The sequence below is a fragment of the Aphelocoma coerulescens genome, chromosome 5 (assembly GCF_041296385.1).
Source record: "Aphelocoma coerulescens isolate FSJ_1873_10779 chromosome 5, UR_Acoe_1.0, whole genome shotgun sequence".
Classification (NCBI taxonomy): domain Eukaryota; kingdom Metazoa; phylum Chordata; class Aves; order Passeriformes; family Corvidae; genus Aphelocoma; species Aphelocoma coerulescens.
This window is the reverse complement of record NC_091019.1, coordinates 60493175-60514412: the sequence shown is the minus strand read 5'-3', so window position 1 is coordinate 60514412 and position 21238 is coordinate 60493175. Positions and strand designations below refer to the sequence as shown.

The 21238-nt window shown below is 45.3% G+C and overlaps 1 long non-coding RNA gene across 4 annotated transcripts in view; it reads left to right on the top strand.

The window, feature by feature from the left end:
• The first annotated feature begins 1441 nt into the window (after nucleotides 1-1441).
• LOC138111919 (uncharacterized) overlaps nucleotides 1442-21238 on the top strand; it is a 52870-nt gene continuing 33073 nt past the window's right edge. Inside the window, exons 1-5 of one of the 4 annotated variants that reach the window (XR_011151497.1) lie at nucleotides 1442-1481; nucleotides 2710-2944; nucleotides 4593-4681; nucleotides 7467-8325; nucleotides 10516-14018. This is a non-coding gene — a long non-coding RNA (uncharacterized lncRNA). Of the gene's footprint in view, nucleotides 1482-1560; nucleotides 1716-2049; nucleotides 2152-2709; nucleotides 2945-4592; nucleotides 4682-7466; nucleotides 8326-10515; nucleotides 14019-21238 lie in introns of those variants that run through there. The other 3 variants (XR_011151498.1, XR_011151499.1, XR_011151500.1) reach the window with 3 other exon arrangements.

Here is a 21238-nt window from a genome sequence, read left to right as displayed (position 1 = left end):
GGGGATGGATGGTGAATGGGGTTTGTCAGACAGTGGGATCAGGTGCTGGGAGGGGGCTCAGGAGAGGCGGGTTTGCTGGGCCAGCTTGCAGTAGAACATTGATTGCTGTGATCACTCCAGCACGGATGCCTGTGACGGGCTGGGCGCTGGAGCAGCGCAGGCAATGCGGGCTGGCTCCGGCTTCTCTCCGGGGAATGGTCCCGGCTGGGCATGGGCAGGGAAGTGGCTCCTCCCTGCTGGCCTGGCAGCTGCCTGCTCTGCCTTCAGCCCCATCTGACCCTGCCAACAGGGAGCTGAAATTCAGTCTCCTGCTGTCCATTGGGCAGAAACCATGAGAAAACAGCAGTGTTGCAAGTCAGAAAAGAGTCTGTTTACATCTTTGGTAGAGTGGATGAAAGCACCCAACCAGCCCTGTTTATTTTAGCAAATGTTTTATGGAGCGTCCGGATTTTTCCTTAAAGTGTTATTTTAAAATTTTCTTCTCCTCTTTCTGAATCAGGAGATAGTGGAAAGTGAAGGAGAACCTCCTGAGACCTGGTGTGGAGTGTCTAACAGGGTAATTAACCCACGTTCTCTAAGAAACTCTCCTTCAAGTCTCACAACTTCAAAGAAAAACCCCACAGTACCTCTGGCTGCAGGGTGTCCGTGTCTTGCTGTCTGACATTTGATGCAAAGGGGATTCATTCTCCCACATCCAAGCTGAAATTCCCCAGGTACTAATCAGCAATCTCACATTTTCAGCTTGAAATGATTTGTGTGAAAGCCATTAGACGGTAGGAAGTGGAGTGTATGAGAGAGTTCTTACTCAACCTTTCCAAGGAGGAAGTAATTTTTTATTTGCATTCCTTGCCTGGTGACATTTAAGATTTTTGCCCCCAAATTTTAAGCAGTAGAGGGAACTGGACCACCCTGTGCTTCAGCAGTGTTAGAAACAAAATCTGGCTGTTGAGTGTTTGTGTGTTGTCTTAGACCTGAGGTTCCATGCTGAGATATCTTCTTTAGTGGAAATTAAATAACATACAGTTGCCCCTGTCTACAAGGCTCATTACTGTCTGTCAGTTCTGACCATTACATCCACTTAAAATACCACAGGGAGAACTTATTGGGATTCTTCTGATATACTATTCCTCCAAAAGTCAATCAAAAACCAATCTAGTGCACTTAAGGCTTTTAGTGCTTTGCTGAAGACAATCTCCCAGTATCGGCTAATCTGCACAGCCTGCTCCGATAGCACAATGATTTTTGAGGGCATGTGAGAAGAGATTACCTACCTGTTTGTAAATGAGAATAATGGCTCTCTTTCCCTGGGCTCTGGGTGTGCCATCAGAGGTGACAAACGCAATTACTCCTCCTTCTCCAACTGGAAGGGGGGAAAAACCCACATGCAAGGTGTTTGTTTGGACTGTGCCATAAATTCAACGGGAAGTTGGTGGGTGGGAGGGAACCGTCAGTGGGATCAGTAGGATCAGCTGGTCGGGGAGGTGAGCAGCAGGCAGTGGAGCTGAGTTATTTCCCCGAGGTGCTGGTATGTGAGGCAGACTCCAGCGTGGGAGGGGAAGGGTTTGTTTTCAGAGCAGCTAATAGTCCCAAAGCGTCCCAAGGGCCTGTGCATCGCTTTGCTCTGCAGTCAGGGCAGGGCAACAGGGAATCGGAGGCAGCAGAGGCACAGCAGGGTGCACGGAGAGGGACAGCCTGCCAGAGCAAGGGGACGGACTGTGAGTGATGCTTCCTGCAGATGGAGGGGTGGATGGACAGATGGACAGGCACAGCACTGTCCGGTTAGAGTGCCAGAAGAGTTAAGAAAGTATTCACAGACCTATGTGGGTCCGTGAACTTCTAGGACACTTCTCAGGGGTGGAGCAGCACCCTCCCCATCACAAAGATGGAGAAACTAAGGCACAAAAGAATTCAGCAATTAGCACAGGTAGTTTAGAGAAAACCAAAGAAGAGAGCAGAGGGATCCTTGCTGCCTGTCCTGCTTTAGTGAAAACAGTGTCCCTTTGCTCCCTCAATTTAAAAGTAAGTTTCATTTCTACATTTTCAAGACATGCAGTGTCTCTGATTGAGAGTTGTGTGCTGGGAGTTAGCATCAGTCTGGCTTCCAGATGGCACAGAAATCCTCCATGGATCCTCCCACCATCCATAACCCAGGTACTCTGGCACTGCTGGTGCTCTCACCCTGATGGGCTCAATGCCTTTGAGGAGAGACAGCCCACACTGTGCCCTTTCTCTTCTAGCCCTCTCATAAAGCCAGGGATCTCCTTCTCTGCCAAAATTCCCAACTCAAGGATCAATTTATGCATATTTCATGCATAACTGAGGTATCCTCTGCACAGCTGTAGAGAGCTGTTCACAGTTGCACAGTTGTACATCTGAACAGAAGGCAGATTTGTGGGGCTTCAGACAGCCTAAACACCAGTATTCTATGGGTATAGCAGTAGTGTGTTGTCTTTTGGTTGTTAGAAATGACTGGTGTCCTTCACAAACTCCTTTGGGGTCCAGATATGCTCGTCCCTGCCAGAGAAAGACATTTCTTCCTTTCCTGAGCTCTGTTCTGACAATTTTCATGCCAGGTTGTGTATGTACTCTTTTAGCACATTTAGTAGTATTTGGATGTGTTAGGGAGCTGGACACTTCCTGTGTTGTTCCAGGGCCTCATTTTTTATATCCACATCTTAATTTCCCAGTTTCTGTTTCTCTTTCCCTTAGGTGAATGTGGAATGACCCTCTGTTAACTCAAGGTGGAGTTTCCTTGCCCTTTCCTAGGGGTTTTTCTAGGGGACAGAAAGGCACAGAACAAATGCAGTGTCACCTGAGGTTAAAGTGCTCCAGACCTGCCTTCGGAGTCCTTCCCTCACTGCTGACAGGGATAGGCTGCATGAGATCACAGAATACTTTGAGCCCAGAGAGGGATGGACTCACCTGCTCCTTGCTTTCCTTAGAGGTTTGTTGAGTGATATTTCCTATTTTTCATGATTTAACTATCAGTCTAAACATTAGGTTACTTATTTTTCTAATTCCATTCTGGCCATACTCTTGTAAAACCTCATGCTTCTCATTACAAAATATTAAACACACAGACTTACGTGACATTTACGTGTGATATTATTTTGGAAGAACAGTAAAGAGATCATTGTATCCCAGATGGTTCAATGAGAAACGTGGTTCCTGACTGATTTGAGTAACACCTCTCAGGCCCTGTAGAGGTTTTCCCTTCCAGGTGTGTGCCTTGGGAAGCACCACAGCAGCAGCAGTCCTGGCAGCAAGTGCGGGTGAGCAGATGCAGCCCAGCCTGCACTCACAGTTCATCGCTGGGGCTCTGTTGCCTTCAGCAGAGAAAACAGAACGACCGAGGTTCCTTGCCTCCTCCCCAGCCTGGAGGGAAGTGTCTGTGTCTGAAGCTAGCAAAGGGGGAGACGAATCACTCCTGTCCTGCTGATTACTCAAAAGCAGAGGCTGACTTTCTAAGCTTGTGATTTTGCATGTCCCTGCACAGACAAGTCGTCTGACAGCATGGCAGAGTTTGATGTGTTTATCCACAGCTCCCTGGGACATAGAGGAGTGTGTTCCTCTCTTCTGCTTCTGTTTTATGGATGAGGAGGGGAGCAGGGATGCTAAAACTCAGCCTGACTGTCTTGACAGCAGCCATCAAAGAAATCCACAGTGGAGAAGGGAGCCTGTCACTGAGTGTTTCTTCTCCACGCAGAGAAGCCCGGCAGCACTGGCCATAGGGCCACTGTGAGCACCAGGAAAGGCTCCACCTGGGTCTGGGGAAGCATCTCCCTGCCTGGGCAGACCGATGCTGCTCAGAGGTCACCTATCTGGAGTTCATGTCCCAGGTGCTCCCATCCTGGTCCCTCCACTTGGGGTAGATAATGACCTTGTTACCTCCTTTCTACCATCTTTAGCACATTCTGCAGGGGAAAGTGATGCTACTGCTCTGTGCACGATGCAGCCAAATCCAGCTGTTGTAAATGCTTAACGAGGCATAACTGGGTGGTCACATGTTGGGTTTGAACTGCTAAAGCCTGCATTTGCAGTTGAAAACTCAAATAGTGTAAAAATTGTAAAGTGACTCATAGAATGACTAACATGACATCTGTATAGACTTCTGGAGACATTTTCTACCCTTTTCATACCCAATCACATATTAATTCATCAGTTTGATAAAATAAAAAGTAATTAATATATTTCTGTCATGCATCTCCTTGCAGTCAGAATGATAAAATATTCACAAGAGAGGTGGCTTGGAAACATGGATTTGATGAAGATGATTTAAAAAGAAAGAAACTTTAATTAAAGTCTAGAAAGGTCATTGAGTCCTACCATCAGATAATGGTGAAATTATAAAACAGATGGCAAATGTCCCCAAGAAGAAGAGAAGCAGTGGTCTGGAAAAAAAGAAAGAGCTACTGCTAACAAAGTAAAACTCAGCACAGGCATTGCTTTAACAGCCTGGAGAACAGGAAGAAGTGGCCAGACAATTTGGACTTGAGCTAGACTTTTTGACTGCTATTAAAAATATGTAACTTATGGAGAAGGACACTGTATTTAGATTTGTCTCAGTCATTTCACGGATTTCTTTTTTTCAGATGCAGTGTGGCAGAGGAAGATCCTCTGGGGTCTCCAGAGAGAGCTAACCTGAGTTGATTTGAAACCTCATTCTAGAAGAGAGCTAAAGGTGAGGACCAACAGACCCAGATACTCTTAGATAACTGTTCAGAGCTGAAGCTTGGAGTCAAAAGGTCCTGTGGGCACCAGAAATCTGTGTGTCTTAATCCCAATGCTGGATGAGCTGTGCATGCTTGGGAAGGGCTGTGGAGTGGACCATGGCATGGTCATCCCAGGGGGCATGAACACCGGGGCATGACACCTCAAACTAACCTTCACCTCTAACCAAAAACCTTTACTTTTTTTGGAAGACTGTGGGCTGAGACAAGAATAGGAAAGTCAAACAGATAAGGAAGCTCTAAGACCACAGTGGGTGCATAATTTTTGGTTGAAAAAGCAAAGATATCCAGCTTGCCCCGTGGCTTAGACGTTATCTTGCATGTTGTAGGACTATGTGACCTGGTCTAATGCAATATTTGTGTGGAGGAATTGTGTGTGTGTTGAATTCACAATGTATGTGAAAACATGGTGCTATCAAGGTCTTATATCCCTGCTGTCTTTGAGGGAAATAAGGAGATTTCAAAAAACCAGAAAACTGGAGTACTTTTAATCGCCCTGTGATTATTATTAAGTGTGGGCTGCTGCTTCCCCAGAAATCTCACTGCTGCTCCCAGAGCCTTATTCAGGTGTCAGCATTAGGGAAGGCCAGGTCCAGGGCTGCTCATGCAACCCTAATTCACCGTGATATCATCTTCACTTATGCTGTCACAATCTATTTCTTCCACTAAAGCCTGTCTCAGCTGAGGCAGAGGAGGGGTGGTACTCACTTACTGAGCAGCTATTGCAGGCACTTGGCTCCTTATCGCTCCACACACAGCCCAAGGCATGAGCTCCTGCTGGCTTTAAGCTCTCTTGGGTTTTTCTTGTGCCCACTGCTGCCAGGTGAGTAGCAGAGGGATGGAGAGATACTAAGAGCAGAGGTTTGCAAGGAGGCTGAGTACCTGCCTGCAGTGCACCTGAATTGTCAGAGTACTTCACCTCTCACAGCTCCCACTGTCCTGTGGCACCCAAGAGGGTTCAACCCTTATCCCAAGCAGACCTCTAAGCTTGGGGGACTGAGGGGACTGAGATCCCCTGAGTGCACTGAGCCATGCTGAGCACATTGCCAGTGGCAGGAGAGGGAAGGGGGGGTATTACACCATGATCCCAGCTGAAACAAATGGATTTCTCTTCTCCTCCCAGCTTTCTAACCTTGCAGGCAGAGGAGGCAGTAAATGCTCTCCTTGGCTGCCTGGCATTGACTCCCACCTCAAACACGTTTGTTATGGTGAGCAATGCCGTTGTGGAGGAAATGTCAAGTGGCTACGTAATGAAACATGCCAACAAAATATATATATACACCAAACAGTATTCCCAGGGTCTCATGCTTCACAAACAGAACAGTAGGGCACTTTGCAAAGGCATCTCATTGATTTCAGCAGAGGACAGGTTTCTCTCATCATCTGAGTCAGCCTTGATGTTGCCGACTATGAAACATCATCCTTGGCACCTGTCTCAGGCTCTCAGCAGGGGTACCTGCAATTTGAAGTGATAGTCTCAGACATTTAAATCACAGATCCTTCTCCCACATTGTAGATAAAAGCAGGTGAAGACAGGCAAAACTGAGCTGTGACACACACTGCCTGTCAGGGTGGGCTGAGGGAGACAAACCAGCTTCTACCCATGGTTATCCACGCAGCTCCTGTGCCCAGTGTGAGCCCTCCTGAAGCAGAGCTGGGTGAATGGGTTGTTAGTCCCTGAGCTACCATATTTCTCAGGTGTTTCTTCAATACTTAAAACGTTAACCAAGAGAAACAACAATTTTCAAGGATATAATGGGCTGTAACCTGGCAGACACAGATACATACGCCCCATACAGGAGTCCTGCTAATTGTGGCTGGGTGGGCAGCACTGCGGTAAAATTGGTCTATGAACTTCAGCTGGAGCCTGGTTCATAAAACCATCTTCAAATGGCCCCAGGTGAGCTTTGCATCCTCTAACCCAGCATCCTCTCTTCTTTTAGTTATTGCTGTGCTTCAGCACTGCCTCTCTATCACAGTAAACTGAAAGACCAAACCAGTTTTAATGTGCAGTGTTTCATTTGTATGACTCGCATAAGAAAGATCAAAGGTGGGCTAATAGGGCTGCTCTTTTCCCTGACATCCTCAGCATCCCCCTGGCTAGTCGAGATATTAAAGACGGATGACAGCATAGACCAAGCTCTCTTGGTTATCTTTTGGGCACACATTGGATGAACTGAGGCAGACAGAAACCAGATCTACATGCCTCTTTCTTTTCCCTTTTTGCAAGAAAATCGTGCTCCCAGGGAACAGGGATCTAACACAACAGAGTTTGAACGTATTTTTTTTTGTTTTCTATAGCAATTAGTCGAGTTTCTTTTGGTTTGTCTTTTATCTGTTATCTCATGCCTACTACATTTTCCAGAAAGTTTCTTTGATTTACAGTGCATTATAGATTCTAAAGGAAATAACTTCCCTTCCTTTTGCCTATTTAAATTGGTTAATGTGTTAAAACATTTTCTCCCCCTGCCAAAGGCAGTATAAAAGAAGGACTTTTGCAGTGGTGTCCTTGGGGCAGCTCACTGCTTTCATGTACATACCCGAGTGTGCAGTTTCCCTCCATCACGTATAACGTTCCATCATCTGAAATGGGTCGTTTAGTTATACTTTGCAAAAAAAGGAAATTTGAAAGCTGTTGCTTAAGGGATCTTTTTGTCATTTTAAGCCCTGGCTAATGCTCTTAAAAGAAAACAAAACGTACTGTTATTGTATTCTAAAACACAACTCTTATTTCAGAATTACAGCTAAGGAGAATGTGCCAGAAGTTTTGAGATTTTGAGGAGGGAAAGTTGAAAATGAGCACATTTTTTGCAAATTCCCCTTCATCCCCTTTGCAGATCCCCTTCATGTGACAGGAGGAATAAAAACATGACTTGCAGGAAATTTCAAGTGGACTTCAATAAAAAAATCTTTTTTTTTTTTTTTTTTTTTTTTTCACTGTACATGAATGACAAATGCTGTTTGAGATTGACTTCAAAGGAAAATACAGGCGGGCACCCTTCCGCAGGTGTTCACACCTGCAACACGTTTCCCAGATCAAGCGATTCATCTCAACGGAGCAGGAGAATTTGTCCCAGATAAGAATGGGAGGATCAGGCTCCCCCAAAGGCCATTTGCATCCAAAAGGGACAGATTCCTGTTGGGTCCGGCTCGGTGGAGAAGCATTTGCGAGCATTAGCATATGTGCATGCTCGGGAACGGAGCTGAGCCGGTGTTTGGTGTTCCCGGCACAAAGGATGCCCTGGGAAAGGCTTCCTGCACAACACCTGCCCAGGTGGGACTGAGCAGCTTCTCCTTCAGCACTTGAATCACTCGCTAATGGCTTTCAAGCACAGGAGATGGCTGCACCTGGCCACCCAACTGCGTATTTGCATTTCCAAAGAGAGGAGAGCTCTCCCCAGCCCCGCGGGAAAATTGGCAAAATTGCCTCCTGTTGGAGGGGCATCAATGGTGCTGGGACTAAAGGGAGCTCGATTTTAAGGAGGGGGAGCAACAGACTGCACCAGTTCTTGATTATTCCCCCGACCCCCACCATGAACGTGTGAATGCATTTCTGCATTCTCGGTTTGTATCCTGTGAACAAGCTCCTGGTGAGGTAAATATCTCCACGCTGTTGACTATTCCTGTTGGTTTAAAACCTTTCAACAACTATAAGAAATGACCTTCTCTTTCCTTTTTTTTGGGGGGGGTGGTGGTGGATGTTTTTGTGGACTTTCGAAATATTTTGGTTCACTTTGGAACACTTTTTTTTTTTTTTTTTTGGCTTTTTAAATTTAACCTGGCTCGTGTTAAGAGTGATTTCAAAGTGATGACCTAAAATCAGGATATTCATTTCTCCGGTGCAGTGATCTCTCACGCTGTGTGTGAACCCCGTCTGGCAGTGCTCTGAACACAGCGTTTTTGGTGAGGTGTGCAGGTGAAACTTCAGGCAGCAGGAGCAGGGCATGCTTGTATCCAAAAGCGTTTGAATAAGTCTGCAATAGGGGTACAAATATACGCATGTAAACAGAGGGAAGTGGATGAAATGTAATTGTTGTCACATACACACGGTGAATGCCAAATAAATACCAAGTAAATGCATTTATGTCCAGAAAGAGTACAGTGTGTTGCTAAAAGAAGCAACGCCTTTTAATCTGGTTCTATGGGATGTATAGTTATGTCATTACAACGTACTTATCACCAGCTGGATGTGAGAGATAGCCATATAAGCACATCTTGTTTATTAACTCATCCTTATGGTATGAGGCCAAATAAACACAACGTATTCATAGCCATGTAAAATCTCTCTTACTTATCAGCTCATCATCTCTCTTCCTATCTCAGCAGAAAATGTCCTCTCTCTTACTGAAACTTCTTGGCTCACACTTCTTATTTTGGTGAATGATTCGGCCCTTTAGCTTATCAGATGTGATGTGGGGATGGAGCCTGTGTGAAAATGCCCGGCCTAAAACAGACCAGAAAAAACGAGTCTGGGAGGGTTTTTATGAAGTGATGGTGTTGATTCCCTGGCTGTGAGCAAGGACTGGCAACGCCTGTGCCATGCTTGTGGAAATTCTACTGCTACCCTGACAACTCTGGTAAGAGAAGAGGGACAGAGCAAAGCTGAACTGGATCCATCCCAACAGCCCCAGTGAGGGATTAGGGCAGGCTGGGGGTGAGGGAGACAAGCCTAGGGCATCAGGCACCTCCATGGCTGCAACTGCAAGACAGCAGTGTTAAAAGGAGACGTAGCAACACATTTTTGCTCTTTATTTTGATCTGTCCTTACTTCTGGTAGTGCCCTGGGTGCCTAAGGACAGCTTGTCTACACCTGTATGTGAAGATGGACTGAATAGTTATTTTTTTCATTTCAGTAGCAAATTGTGGAACACTGAAGGCTATGTGAGAGCAAGAGATTTGTCACAGTCACCTTTTAATATCAGTGTCTGTTTTCAAGCCCTTTCTGAAGTTGTGTTGATGCCAATATCCCCATTTTGTAGTGGGGAAACTGAGGCACAGGAGCTCTCTGAGGCCTTGGACCAGGTCCAATAACAGAACGGGAATTAAAGTTTCTGAGTCACTGTGGCACCAAATAAACAGCACACAGAACAGCTGATTCAGATGAAAGATGCTTGTCTACTTTATTGATTTACACAATCATCTGTGACCCTGATGCTGCAGGACAGATGATGCTATTACTACCTCATCCTAAGGAGAAATTACAAAGGCTTTGTCAGGCTCATTTTGGTCCGATCCCTTACTCAGGAGCATCTGAGCCAGAAATAATTCATAATTTGTTTCCCCTAGGCAAATTACCATTAAAATCTTTTCTTCTTGCTCTTTCCTGTGAGGAGTTGTAGATATGCAGTATATTTCTTAGAAAAGCGTGTTCTGAAGCATTTTCAGAGAATTTAATCCCTTCCACCCTACCTTTAACCTGCTTTCCTAAGGGAACAAGGGCCTATACAATTGCAGGACTTATCCACCTACAGTCTCTCTATCTTCCTCTTGACCTTTAATAAGGGTGAGCCTCTCAGTTGATTCCAACTGCAGCTGACAGAGGGATAGAGGTCTCAGAGATACTCCAGTCCTAGGAGTTTTGTGGAACTGGCAGCAGGAGGAAGCCCTTGGGGGATCACCACCAGAGACTCCACCATGACCTTCCCAGGTGTGGTAGAGAGGGGAGCACCTGAAGTATCATGGGTGTAAAGGAATGTATCAAGACTGAGGGCACACAAGAAAAATAACCATCGGTGTTTCTGCTCTCCTGGACTATTTTGTTCCCTCTCTAAACTCTCCTTTTTAGAGGGACCTCTCTGGGAATCATGGACTCCAGTTGCCTGAGGAAGGGTTTGGGGAGCTGCAAGCCAACCAAAACCATGCTCTAAATTTCCAGTCATCTTACAGAGACTTTGCTGTGCCACATTGGAAGGATGTGAATGAGGACCAAAACCTGCATGCTCTGGGCTCTTGGGATTTTCCTTCCCCATGAGGTCATGTCCCTTCTGTGCTGCAAACCACTGGGACTCAGCTGGCTTCAACAGAGCCATGGCAGCTTCCTCTAGGTGAGGAAACCTTCATTCTCCAGCCCAGAGGGTTCGTGTGATACTGGCTGCTAATTCTTTGGCTGGTCCAGCACTGATGGCAGCTCCTGGGAAGGGGCCAGCTGAAGTAAGGTAAAGAGACACCTACATGCTCCCAAATAAAGTGCTCTGGTATGCAGAAATCTATCTTATCCCACCTTATGTTCAGCACCCTGCTCTCCTGGGAGGCACTGAGGTGTAACCAACCTTTGGAACACACAAATTATTCACTCCTGGATGGGGGTGGACAGTTTTCTGTGGGTCACACACTGTCTTGGTTTTATTTAAAAAATAGGAAGGGCAGAGGGAAAGACTCTCAGTTCCAGGCTTTTCCTCAAAAAGCATAAGAAGGCAGCTGCCTTTCACTAAGGAAAGCCCCAGTGATGTCTGGAAGAGCGGGCTGCAGCTGAGATGATCTTTCAGCTCATCCTGTGGTTGCTCCAGCAGGTGCATGGTGCATTACTGGGTGTTGAGAAGTTAATGGCCCCAGAGAGAAGCTGATACGCCTGCTGAGCAAAGATGCAGTGCTCTTAAATGACTGACAAGGCAGTGAGATGATGCTTGAATTACACCTACTTGGCCTCCTCTTTTTTTAATATTTTTTTTTTTACCCAGCTCACTTCCATGGCATGAAAGCCCAAAAAGTGACACTCAGCAGCTATCAACAATTTTAATATGGACTTTTCTGAGCGAGCCAGGAAAATAAAAGCTTTTTCCAAGGTCATTAGCTGACAGTTGCAGCCTGTTTGAAAATCGCTTGCACTCTCTGCTAATTGGTCTACCAGACCTGTTCATTTGTTAATTTGATGCCATTAGGTAACTGGCACATCTCTGCTGCAGACAGAATAAGACAAGGACTGAGGATGCTATTTTGGTCTTTTTCTTTGGATGTTTTGAGAGGACCTGATACAGAGCAAAGGTGCTCTGTGCCTGCTGTGGGGACCGTCCTCAGGGGTGGCAGGACACCTAGAAGACACCCTGGGCTGGGTGTCACCCCTGCTGGGTGGTATAAAACCTGGGGTCCAGGTGAAGGGGAATAGGCTGAATGAATAAATTACTTTAGGTTGAGTGAATAGCTCAACATTAAAGCAATTATTTTAATTACTTTGATTGGCCCCAAATTGACCAGTTTGGGATTTGCAAAGTGAAAGAAAAAAAGGTGTTTTGGGGTTAAATGGATGCTTTATTGAACAAAAATGAGTCCTATAAATAAGAGTGAAAGTTTGGACATGCAGAACAGATACTAATACCTGTCATGACCATTTCCTTTCTGACCATACCCTGGGATGAGGACTCGGGTCTCAGTCATCACCCTCCACGACGATGCCTTGGAATCGGGCTGATTTCCATCTCTCCTGCTGGATGAATGAATGGGCAGAAGGGTGAAGAGGCAGATCATCTGTCTGGGGAGCCAAGCTCAGGAAAGAAACTCTGATCACTGTATGTGGGGATACCCTGCTGTGCCCACCCCTGGACATGCCCTGTAGCTGCATGATTAGGCTATTTTTGGAGGAGAAAGACTTTGAATTCAACAGGGGTGCGATTTGGACTGAGATTAATGTCTGAGATGCTGCACCAGAAGAGGCATCAGCTGTGTCTTTCAATCTGTGAAAGGTGCCAAATTCCCTGAAACTATTTATACATTTAAGAGTACTCAGCAAGTGCAACCCAAACTGTTTCAGGTTGGCTGGAGCAGGATCTTTTAGCAGCTTCCCTGTATACTTAAAAAAAATTGCCTTTTCCCATGTCAGGTCTACTTCCTCCAGCCTGTAGCAAGGCTCCTGCATTTATACCAAGCAGAAATCCTCAGACTGATTCTACTGGTTGATGGTATCTCTGTGTTAAGGACCTGCTTGTTTGGGAAAATGGCAGCCAGAATTTCTCTGGTGTAGAGAAGGAAAATGAATTCGCTCAGACAGTGCACAGAGTTGCTGGGTTCTGCCAGGAAAGGGCTCAGCTAAGCTCCCTGAGCTGACCCCATGGTTTGGGAAGCTTGTGTCCATGGTCAGCTTGGACTTTGTCCCTTACTGTCCAGCAGCTCTGCCTCGCTCTGGTACCAGTCTCTTACTTTTGTGCCCTATAAACGGTCTTAGGACCAAGTACGGTGTTGATCATCCCATGGGACTGCTCATAAACCCCCTTGTATCCTTCACTTTTATCCTTCATCCTTAGCCTTCCCTTGCATCCTTCATCCTGAAAAGACCAGGAACATCTCAGTCTCAGCAAGACAAAAGGTGACAACTTAAAAATCTGAATTTGGAACAGTTTTTTTGCTTTTGAATTAGGTAGAAAAATTGCTGCTCGTTACAAGGTCACTCTTGGGTCCTGGCTCTTACTGCCTGGACTTTGCAACTGCACATTGGTGCTCTTTTTACCCCACAGACCTAAGAAAACCCTGGTTTTGTATGTGATCTAGGTGTTGGGCACACCTATTGAAGCAGATCCCAGGAGCACTGTGCCAGAGTGCAGAGTGAAGAGGAATGGGAATTAAGGTTTCTCAATCCTACCTTGAATCTGCCTGTTTGGAAAGCTGAGAGTGGGGAACTGGTCAAGCACCCCTGGAGAGGGACTTGGCTTTGAGCAGGCAACCTGTGTTTTGGTGAAGCTGGATGAAGGAAAACAAGCAAAAGCCTGTGTAATTCTCCCTGGACCGGGGCTTTCACCAGCTCAGCTCCACTGGTCACAAATCACACCTCATTGCGCCTGACAGCCACAGCTAGGCTGGAAAAACCTTGTCATCCTGACCTGGCCCCAGGAGCCAGAGGATTTAGTGAGCTCTTCTTTGCTGTGTTTTGAGAATTTCTTAAGAAAACACTTTCGTTCTGTGGGTGATTTCACAAGTTGGGAGAAAAGCAGCTGTTGGTGGTTCACAGCTCAGATTTCCCTGAGAAGTGTAAAGTCTCAGCTGGACACCACAATGATAGATTTTATAGATTTCCCCCCTTCCTCCACATCCAGCAGGCAGCTAAACCCAACAGTGAGCTACAGTGCATTTCTCTGTGTTTAACTTCTCCTTGAGATAATCCATTTGCCTCTGTTCTTTGAAAACTTACTGAATAAGCCACTTGTTTCACACTGGTGGGGAAATAACACTTTGGGGGCCCCTTTTGTGCCTGTCTTATGTACAACAGAAGAGTGGAGTTTTATAAAGTCTAATAAATACACAGCTCTGCCAGATGTTAGCTTTCCCTTTTATTTTTTATTCCTTTTTTTCCTTTACTTCTTCTTTTTTTTTAAATTTATTTAATTTTTTTTTTTCGTACTGGAAAGGAGGTCGGAATTTGAGTTCCAGACTTTGGCTGGCTGCAAATAAAATGGGACTGTTTCTAAGAGACATGTTGTGACAGTGTAAATTATCACATTTTCGATGGTGTTAAATATAGAAATGCCACTTAAGAGGGGATGCATTTTGTTCGGTGTCTGATATTTGTCTCGTCAAGACATCCTCGTGAGATGGTGTCTGTTTATTATCTTCCCACCTTTTTACTCCATTATTCTGCTCCCTGTGCCGACAATGGTTAATGGAGAAGTTATAGCCTTTTACTGTGTTTCACAGTGCTTGAGAGGTGGGGGCAGGTCACTGTGTGGCTCCAGGGGGCTGACTCCAAATGAGCCTGTGGTGGAGAAATTCCCACTTGCACTTGTCCTCCCCGGGATAAACCTCTGGATTAAATGCAGGGAGCAGAGGGGGGTGAAAAGGCCATGCTGATACACAGCCCTGTGTCTCCATCCAGGGCCGAGGGGCTGGAGAGTCCACGGGAAGCAGGAGGAGAGACAGCCCAAGTCAGGAAAACCAGAGTGAGGAAGAAAAATATTTCCCTTCGATTGGATGAGGCCGTATTCACTGGAGTGAATGGTTTTGAAGTTTTTTCAGTTATTTTGGCTAAACCTGGCTCATTGATGGCTCTATTTCCTTCTCCCAGTAGAAAAGCATGTGTTTGGTCTCATTTATTAAATCAAAAAGTTGCATTTTCTTTATGGTGTGTGCTCTCTGCTGCTCCTCAAGAGTGGTAATTGTGTGGAAACTTTAATAGTTTATACCTAAAGGAATCTTAATTTTAATACATGCAAAATTATACCTATTTAAGCCTCATTTAGTCAGAAGCAGTGCAGTTTTCTGTCAAACGCTTCTCCAAACAGAAACTGGCTTTGCACTTAAAGTGGATTCTCAGTTGTAACTTTATCTTCCCCACCTTGATCTCAGCTCCATTAAACTTAATCACCATTGTATACTACTACCTGTTCAGTTAATGAAAAATAGTTTTCTCCAAATGTAAAGTATTATAATTAGAGCCTCTGTACATCAACAATAGCTTTTTTGCCTTCCATATTTTTCCATTTTTAAAACTGGTTCATTCTGTGCAGAGTGAAATGCCAGAAATGCTTATGAGACAAAATAATTCTGCTCAGACAATGAGAAAAATAATCACACAGGATTACATGGCCACAGATAAAATTTTGCAAGAGGTTCTTGTCCCTGCCAAGGATCATCAGACAGATCTGATAAAACTCTAAAGTAGGCCAGTGTTGCCCAATAAGTTAATAGCAGTGTTGCTTTTATTCAGAAATAATACCAAGCTGCTTTTAAAGCAGTAATGAGACTTGTGTATGACTGGGCATGTGGTCTGGCCAGAAATCCCAGCCTGTGGCAGAGAATAAGTCCATCCCTCCATCCACAGCACCTGAGGCTATGCCAGCGGTTCTGAGAGGTGATGGTTCAGGCCAACTGATATTAAGTGAAATAATTTCTTTGGTTATTCACAGTATCAATTTGCTTTGTCAAAATTGCTATTTTTTCCACTATGCACCAAATTATTTTTGTCCTCTCTTCCTTACCCCCTAAATTAAAAAAGTTCTGCATGGAAAATTTCTGATTTGTGCTAATAAAAATACGTTCTTTTGTATGTTCTTATGATGCACATCCAGCTATATAAATATAAATGATTTGCAGTTATTCAAAAATAAAGCGGGATTTTCAAAAGCAGTCTAACTACTCCCAGCCTAAACTAGTTGGAGCAAAAGCAGGGAGAGTTTATAATTAAATTCACTGGGAGCTGGGCTAGTCCCCTGCTGAGTGCTTTTAAACATTCCTCTCCTTAGAATATACTGGGAGACAAATATACTGTATTTATAGACATCTTGTTTCAATATAAACATGTCAAACTGTAAATCTCAGACACAGAGATGGGCTCAAGCTGAAACCCTCAAATCCAGATTTCTGACGTTCTCTGTTTCAGATCAGCTCCACTGTGGGCTTTGGGCTTGAGGATTTGGGACTGGTTTTTCATTTAGGTCCAGCTTCCCTCCTCACATTCGGAGAGGATTGGCTCTCACACCCCATGTCCCACCGCACTCCAGTTAAACTTCATGAACTGGGTTAGCTCCTGATTTCTCTTAACTCCAAGGTGCTTTCCTGGAGTCAAACACCCACTGTGTTCCAGCACCTCTGTCCCTGATAACCTTGCTCCTGTTCAGAAGATGATTATGCATTTCCTCTACCGTGGGAGCAACGTGTACCTGTCTTTGGTTTCACATTTTTGTTCTGTGTGTCCCTGTGTTTTTCTTTCCGTGCCCTGTGCTGAAGAGAGCCTAATAATACAACAGCAACAACAAAAATAGCATTGTGGCTATTATTATCCCTGCACAGGTTTCTCATTGGGAACAGATCCATCTGTCAAATGTCCGTGCACTGCAGGGCAGGCGCTGCTCCTGCCTCCTTGGGCTCCTCTGGTGGGAAGCACAGGTTGGAGAAACACAACAAACTTTGGCTAATTTGGGAAAAGACAGCAGCTATTGGTGTGTTGACAAGCTTGTTTAAGCAGTAGATCTCAGGGAGAGAGGGGGGGAAAGGAAAATGTTTCCATAACGACTGGCACATGAGTGCTGTGATGTTCCCGTGAGGTGCCGGTGTGTGCTCACGTCTCCGGAAAAGGTGTGTGCGCTCTGCAGATGTTCTCTTGGAGCGGGAGATGTCCTAATAAGCAGGTACATTGTTCCCCATGTTTAATCATGAATGGCAGTGAATGGCTGCTTCAATTCTCCTGACCCTTTTTTTCTTCCCTCTTGACCTTTTCCTTTCCTAGCTTGTCACAAATGAGGAAGGATTATTAACCGAAATAAAAATTTTTAAAAATCAAAAAAAGAAAAAGTGAGGACATTAGGCTTGGGGGAGAAGGGGGACTTGGGAATGTAAAGGAGAGTGGAAGTGTGTTATGTTGTATTTGTTTTCTCTGCTGCCATTTTATTGCTTTTCTGGGAGCGCTGCCAGAAAAATGGCGAGTAGCACTTTAATTAAAGAAGGCTCTGTGTGCACTCCAGCTGTTCCTCATGTGACTGGCCTGTCTATGGGTAAAGCAAAGGATGCTCCCGCCAGCCTGCCCCAATCAATGCTAACCTAATTCCTGACCACATGCTGCCAAGTGTTGGTGTAAACCTGCGGCCTTTGGGGCTCTGCCTGCGAGCCAGACGCTCGGCGCCCCGTCCTGCTCCTGGTATCCTCACGGATCTGAAGGCAGAGTCTGGCAGCAGCATTGCTGGGGGTGCAGGAGTGCGTGGAGGGAGGTGGAGCTACACTAAAAACATTTTCTCTGCCTGCAGCAATATGGCTTACCCATAAACAGACTGTGCTGCCTGGAAGGACGGGCAGTTTGGGGTTGGTGGCAAAAGATTGGGCTCCCACAGAAGTTTCTGGGAAAGCAGAAATTGGCTGTGAATGAATATGACTAATTTTTCAGCAGTAACCTAGATCTGAGATGCCCTCAGCTCTGGGAAAACTACTGCATTTCTTTATATATATGCATATATAGTTTATTTCTCTGAATTTGGAGAAAAACAAGTTCAGCTGGAAGAGTCCACCTATGATAATATCCCTAAACTGAAAAACCAAACAGCACATCTGGAAGGTGCTCTATGAATTCATCAGCAATGTTAAAAAAATGCTAACAAAGCAAAGCTGCATAATGGGATGGAAATTTTTATGATGACCCAATGAGAAAACTGAAATAGCATCTTATAGCTTATACATACTAAAGTTTTGTTTCTTGTGAAACCATCCTCTGAACCTAGTTTTTGATGGAAGAAATATGTACTGTGGTGATATAGGCTATATAATTCCTTAAGAGAACAGGTTGGACTGAGGTTTTATTTTTACTACAGGGCCCCTTTGCAGCCCTCTGCCAGTGTGGAGGGCACGAAGATGAATGTGATGTTGTTTGTGCCCACTGTAAGGCCATTCTCCAGTGCCAGACAGGCGTAAAGGGGCCTCTCTGTAAGCGAGAGCTTCATAAAACCCTGTGTAATAAAATCCTGTGCTTTTGTTGCAGCAGCTCAGTGGCATTACTGCCATTGCAAATGTCACTTCTGACGTGTGCTACTTTAGGTGCGACGTGAAACGTCCAAGTGTAACCTGAAGTGTCCCACAACTGAAGCATTTCATTGCTCTTTCACACACCTCACCTACCAGTAACATGAAGCCACTTCCTCCCACAATGGTGCAGAGCTGAGCCTCCTGTACTGACCTGCATGAGACCTTTTTTTGGGAGCTTTCCAACCCTTTTCCTTTCATAGCCTGAGAATTGCTCCTTCTGTATTCGTCTGTCTCCTACACACCGAGGTCTATTCACGTGGTTTACGGCAGTGGAGGTGAATTGATATAATACATCGAGGAGATTCGAGACAAAACTATTGTATTTCTGAAAGTCAGCTTCAGAGCAGTGGGGACAGGCTGGACTTCCTCCCCTTTCCAGCAAAAAGAGGGAAACACTGGCAAAACCTGATAGAGGAGAGATGTTATCTAGATGTGGCAGAAAGCATTAGATGGAGTATTGGTGTACGGGTGGGAGGTTGGAGATCTACCTTGCATGCTTTGTCCAGCCTTATGTGTTTGCAGAAGGCCTCAGGCAATCGGAACAACTGCTGATGCATGTTGACAATATTTTATGAAGGGGTCATCTCAGTCTGTCCTGGCGGAGAAGCCATGATGCCAGCTGTGGGTGGTTTCTGAGCAGTAGTTGGATGAAGGCTCTTGTGCAATGCTTTCTTTGTGTGTTTACTGTGAAACCTGAAGGATGCTCTTTGCACACCCACCAGGTTGTCACTGTCAGATTTTGGGTCCCTTTGATTACAGCAGTGAGTTTTCCTCAGATATGGAAATGCATGTGGGCCCTGCTCTTAGTGACCCTGAGTCATCTCCTCTGCTTCTGAGCTGCCTGCACACCCTGCTCTTGTCTGGAAGTCTGAGGAATGCAGGGCCTTTTTCTTTCACACTCAAATGCTGTTCTCCTTTCAGTGACCCTGCCTGTTTGTTTGCACCCCAGCTCATTTCTCTGACGTGATTTATCAGTCTTCTGTAGTCCAGTTTCTCTCTGGGTGATGTCTTTATGGGACACTTTCATTTATCTGGTGCTGCCTTTCGGCTAAATACCAGATTGTTTCCTCCATCCATGCAAGCTTCTTTTTACAAGAAAACTCATAAAATATTTTCCTTTGCCTGGACTTTATTTTTTGGCTTCCTAGGCAGTTTACCTTCTCTTCATGTACATTTGAGTGAACCTTGTTTTTCCTGGCTGCTTTGAAATATAGGCTCAGAAGCAGCAACAAGTTTGTGATCTAAAAATGGTCTGGGCAGAGTTGTTGCTTATACAGGAGGCCTTTTGCTGTTCTGTCCATCAGGTGCTGGGGAGCAATATGACAGAGACTCTAATCTTGTACAATGACATGGGTTCCTTATTAACAGAATTATTCCCAAAGTATGTCTGGGGAAGGCATTTGTTCTGCCTTGTTCTACTTCTAATGCTTCTCACAAGTTTTTTCCATTCTGCAGCTCTCCCAATTAGAAGCAGGTTAATGTGTCTTTTGGCAGCATTTATTTATTTATTTTTGGTACAAGTCTGTGTTGATTTGCTGGAGGTGGTGGTTGCTGGCCACTCTGAGGGCACAACTTTTACTGTCATCCTGTTGTGGTCTAGAAGGCACCCCTGTTAGAGCTAAGGCAGACTACCCTGCACAGGAAATAAACTTGGTTTTTGGACTTGTAAATCAATTTTCCACATCTGGATGGCTTTTTCTGGTGGAAACATGGGTGTTGTAGGAAGTTGAATAAATAAGTTTCATTCCAACACAAGGTCAGGATGTAGCCAAGGTACGTACCCAGCTTGGCAGCTCCAGCACTCCCTGTCCTGCTAAAATAACAAGGAGGAAGAGTCCCTGAGACTGAGAGAGGGAGAGAAGAAGGGCATTTGGAATGGGAAAAAAAAACCTGTAGGCAGAGGTGACCCAAATTCATATTTTCTTGTCTGACTGATGGCATTGAAAGTGCTTCCAGGCAGGATCACGGCTGAGAGCACGTCGGCATCAGACAAACAGAACTCACCAGGTGCCTTTGAGCAAGATGACAGGGCTGTTTGGCACAGGGCTGCACAGCAACATTAGCCTGGTCCTGGAAGTGGGATAGATGGGTCATGCTCAGGTCCGGGACCTGCTCAGTGGGAAAAATGCTCTGCCTGGTGCAGTTCTGCACTGCAGTGCTTGCTGGTTTGGTCCTGTGAGGAGCAGGGATCCACAGTGTAGCACTTACAACCATCCCCAGTGATCCTCCAGACCAATTCCTGCCACTGTGGGTCCCACAGAAACCAAACTGACAATGTCTGATGGTGGGTGTATGGAGCAGGAAGCAGCTGGCTTGGCCATGAAAAACAGAACAAACAGCTACCTCTGGCCTTCCTGGCCCCAAAATGAGAGACAGTCACTGGCCAATCCTGAGCTTGGACAGCTTGGCAAGATGAAAATCGAATCTAGTGCCAACCCTAAAAAAATCTGTTTAGAGCTTGGTCTCTGCTCAATTCTGTGTGCACTGAAGAATGCCTGATGTTGTGGTACTAACACACTGTGCATCATAAATATGAGCACCAGTGTTTTGGACACAGCCTAAAGCAGTGTCTGAATGAGTTCCTGCCCGGGAATGACAACCGTGCAAGTGTGGTGACTCATGGAACTCCATGCCCAGCACACCATCAAAGCCCATAAAACATTACTTTAGCTGTAGGACAATAACACCTTTCTCAAGCAGGACAAGGCAGCTGGCTGGATTCCCATGTAGGAACTTTCTGGATACTTGGGAACTGCTAACAGGATACAGAATCTTTGCCTCTCCACGCTTTGAGTGCAGTGCAGATGGGTATGGCCACAGTTTCTACTGTGACACCACTGCTAGTGGGCTCCAGGAAGCTGCACTGGGACCAGAGCAATGGGCAACAGTAGTGTGCTCAGGATGAAGTGCTTTAGGGAGTGAATGGAACTGATAAAATACAAGATGCCTTAAAGCTTTTTCAAAAAATGGAACTAAGTCCAGTAGTCAGGGTAGGTTTATGATGTTGTTATTATCAGTCGTTTTTCATAACTCAGTCAGGACTTGGTGGTGTAGCTCAGAGTTTGCAGTCTAAATACAGG